General features: G+C 39.7%; 1 pseudogene; it reads right to left on the bottom strand.

The window, feature by feature from the left end:
• The window catches only part of LOC102817778, a 156,672-nt pseudogene extending 152,832 nt beyond the window's left edge, over positions 1-3,840 (bottom strand).
• Positions 3,841-4,490: the final 650 nt, after the last annotated feature.

The following is a 4,490-nucleotide window of genomic DNA, read 5'->3' as shown; positions in this document are numbered from 1 at the left end:
AATTCCTGGTGCCTTGTTCTTTGCCACTTCTTTCAATGCACTTTGGACTTCCTCTCTGAGTATCATTGGCTCTTGTTCATATGGTATCTCTTGAAAGAAATACCTTATGATCCAGCAAATTCTCTACTTGGTATATATCCACAGAAAATACAAACCGTAACATGAGTAGATATATGCACACCAACGTTCATAGCAGCACTATTCACATTAATAAAAAGATGGAGACAGGCTAAATGCTCATCAGTGGCAGAATGGATAAACAAAATTTGGTACATACACACAATGGAATATTATGCTATCTTGAAGAATAACAAGGAAGCTGCAAGCGATCTTGAGGACATTATTGTAAATGAAATTGTTGTTGTTATTGTTGTTATGTGCCATGGAGTCGGTTCTGACTTATAGTGATCCTGCACAGGGTTTCTGAGGCTGTAAATCTTTATGGGAGCAGAAAGCCTCACCTTTCTCCCATGGAACAGCTGGTAGTTTTGAACTGCTGACCTTGAGGTTCACAGCCTGATTTGTAAACATTATGCTACCAGAGGGTCTCTATGGGTCAGAACCGACTCAACGACATTTAACAACAACAACAACATGCTACCAGAGCTTCTTTAAATTAAATTAGTCAGTCACAGAAGGGTAAATATGGCATAAGACTATTATTGTGAAAGCTAAAGAAAAGATGCCCATACTAAAAGGGGAAAACAAAATTTTTTGTTACCAGTGAGGGTGGGGTTGGGGTAGGATTGGAGTAAGTGGAGTAAGGGGATTGTAGAGCATAGTTCAGGTGTTGGGGAGGGCAATGCACAAGACAGGGAAGGGGATGGAAGAACAAGGTAGATAGGGGAACACTGAGACTCATTTGGATGGGCTAAATGAGACACAGTTAAATAGTGATGCATGCTCAAACTTGGAACAACAGGGCTCTGTGATGCAGGGATTAAGACATAGTCTGAAGAGGGGAAATAATACTAAGGTGCTTGACTGTCTTATAAATATTGGTTTCCCTTGCCTACTATTGTAAAATAGACACTTGAGTGGCATAAAAAGAATGTCAGGAAACATGATTACAGAAAGCTTGTAAGGTTGTGTTCAGCCTATAACTGATTGGAATACCTAAAAGGGGTTCTAGAGCTTGCCCAGTGAAATAGGCTTCTTGTGGTATCATTTGCAGAATATATAGTACCTTAGGTAGAATCCTGAGCCCCATCCAGAACTTTCTGAGGTTGGACATTCCTACTAGATATGACAAGCAGACCAGCCTGGAACAGCTAGAGTAACAGAAGATGCACCTTCAAAGAAAGATTTGCAGGCACCCCCCCACACCCCAGCCCCAAATGGCAGTATGATTGACTACTACAAGAATAAGCAAGCTGTTCATTGAGAAGCCATCAAGGCAAACAATCAAGTCCCTTCAAAGCAAACCCCTTCTAAGCCTGAAACTCAAAGGGAACATGTGAGCAGGCATGTAAGCTTGCTGGTGACCACATTGGTCTACTGGTGAATGGAAGACGGGGAAAGGCAGCAAGGAAGAAATGGGCAGAGTTCAACCATGTTCCATAGACTCCCACTGACCTGGAGATGAAAGAGAGTAGAAAAGAGGGGATTGGTCCAAAAAGTAGCGAGACCTGGGGACTCCTGAACCCTTGGACAAGGACATAGTAATGGAGGGCTAGAGCTGATAGTAAAGCATCCAGCTAATATGAAGTGTGAGGAGACACACAAGAATACCCAAAGTTGCAGATAGTACCCATTTGACTTAGACTTGATGGCTTGATAATCAGAACTGGACTAGAGGAAGGTAAATGTTTTTGTTGTTGTTGTTAAAGGAAACGAAGGTAAATTGCTACAATTTGATGAATTTGACCTATATTCATTGATGTAGTAGTTCAAAATACCAACTGAGAGGGAAGTAGTCTTCATATCAAGTATCAATCCTATCCCCTTTGTATACAAGGTAGATAGGGAAGGCCAACTTAGACATTGGCTACCTAAAATGAGGGGTGATAAAGGCACAAAGTGATTGGCTTACAAATTTTCAGGAGGGAGTTTACTTTAAGAGTGTGTGGGGGAAGATAGAGTCTCCACTGAATAATTTTCATCTTCTCTAAATAGTTCTGGTTAAACGAGATGGGGATAAGATTCTTATAATTCAATAGTGAGTAATTGTTATCATGACTAATTGCAACTGTCACAACTGTAAATGTAGAAGTTTTGAAACAAACAGGAGGAAGTAGTTAAACTTACAGTCCAGAAACAGAGGATTCTAGGATTATCAAGAGAGAAGAGCACAAGTGGAATGTGGGACTCTATCCAGAGAAGCAGAGACATCAGAGATGGAGGCAGACATGAGGACATGGAGGGAGGAAGCAGCTGACAAACTGTAAACTCATGGAAAAAGAGGGACTGAGTGCTGGCAGCCAGGAAGCAGGCTTGCAGAGTGTACCCTTCGGTTATTTAACATATTATATATTTCTCAGTGTTTTTGTGTACATCTTCCCACTCCCACCTCCTCCCCCAAAAAAGAAAGTAGAAAAACAGGGAATGGAAGCAAATACTGTTGAATGATGATACGTGAAGGAGATTTTAATCACTGCAATAAAACGATGGTGTAAAGCTGATGTTCTCCCATGTAAGCTAGCATTCAGTTCAGGAAAAAAAAAAAAAAAAAGGCCCATAGAATCCTTTGATATAGCAAGCTGAGGTTTGAATATTTTTCAGTTCTTTCAGCTTGAGAAATGCTGAATTTTTTTTTTGCCTTCTGGTTTCCTATCTCTAGGTCTTTGCAAATTTCTTTATAATACTTGCTTTTGTTTTCTGGAGCTGTCCTTTAAATTTTTGTATTCAGTTATTTTATATCCTTATTTTTTCCATTTGCTTTTGCATCTCTATGCTGTAGAGCAACTTTCAGTTTTTTCTGACATCCATTTTTGTACTTTCCATCTATCTTGCCTTTTTAGTAATATATTAATTCTAAGGATTATTAGATGTGTGGAAATACAAAGGGTTTAGATTATTAGTGATGATTAAGTATAAAGTTGGGTTAAGTGTTTCCTAGATAACAAGTCAAAAGGTAAATATGATGATTATTTGTTTTATAGTCTGGAAGAATAGGCATTCATAAGCAATCACAATCTTCTTTATTTTTCTGGAATTGAATTTGAAAGACTTCCTTAAACAAAATTTTATAGAATAAACACTGAATGTTTCCTTAACTGTAAATTTACAGAAAAACACACCAAAACAACCCTATCTACATGGATCCTATGCCTATCTGTTCTGGATTCCAGCTGACGATATTAAGAGTCTGTTCTTACACCATCTCAAGAACTTTAGAGTTTTATATTTCTTGTATCACTATGGGATATTTTACCTGTACTTCTGTGCTGGCTACATTTTTACCTCCTTCCTGTTCATATCTATAATTGTCCTTTCCCTCTTACTCTGCTGGTTGCCTTAGAGATGCCTGAACTGTCTGCAGATTACATGGGTTAACCAAGTGGTGGTACAATCTTCCTTTGATTCCAAAGTACGTTTTGGGAACTATTTTCTCCCATTTATGCCACTTAGAGTTCATTGACATTTGCCCTCTTTTATTCCATTCTAGCCAATATTTACTTGTACTTGTGGCCTGCTGTTTGGGTAGGAGAATTCTATAGGAGTATGGCTGAATCCCCAGTGACACAACTTTTTCAGCTTTCCTGGTAATTGCAATGCCTTCATTTTACAATCTCCCTCCTCCCCTAGAGCTTCTTCTTGCTCAGCTTGTCTAACTTTCTCACTTACGCTGGCTGTTCTCTCAGGAGTTCTCTTTTCTGTAGCTCTCATTTCACAGTCCATCTAAGATATCTGTATATAATTGAACCTCACTGTGAACATGGTTAAAGTTTATTCCCATGAGGCTTCTTGTAACCAAGAGAAGCAGGAGATATGTTTTGATAGCATTGAGTGTAGTGTCACTCCACATATCCGCATTCTTGAACCTCAGCTCAGACACCAATGTGATTCCACTGTAAGGCAAAACAGAAGTGGATTTAAGAAGATGGCAGATCAGGTAGATGTTCAGTGAGGAGCTCCATCACCAACAACACAGAATACAGACTCAGGGGATGGTGCTAGAACTCTGAACCACATATGAAGAAATATTTAAAAGATTGTAAGGCTTACAGCTAAAGGAATTTGTAGCAGAAACAAAAAATTCATTGCTTTCTAATTCAAGATGATCAGCTACTCCTGAAACCACCATCTTGGGGGAGACCAAGTGAGGGAAGGATCAGAACAGCCATGAACACCTGACAGAAACATAGAGATAGGGGTGTGGACATTCTTCCTCTGGTATCAGTTCATTGGTCTCTCTCTGTCTGCGCACCTCCATTCTGGTGACTGGAGGGGATGCCTGAGCAAATGGACACCCCACCCCCAGCCCTGGAAGGTTCTACTGTGCATGCAAACAGATCTCCTCGAAATTGAAAGTGTCAGTTTTCACTTAA

Source organism: Chrysochloris asiatica, unplaced genomic scaffold, assembly GCF_000296735.1.
Source record: "Chrysochloris asiatica unplaced genomic scaffold, ChrAsi1.0 scaffold00093, whole genome shotgun sequence".
Taxonomy (NCBI): Eukaryota; Metazoa; Chordata; class Mammalia; order Afrosoricida; family Chrysochloridae; genus Chrysochloris; species Chrysochloris asiatica.
This window is presented reverse-complemented; position numbering and strand designations above follow the sequence as displayed.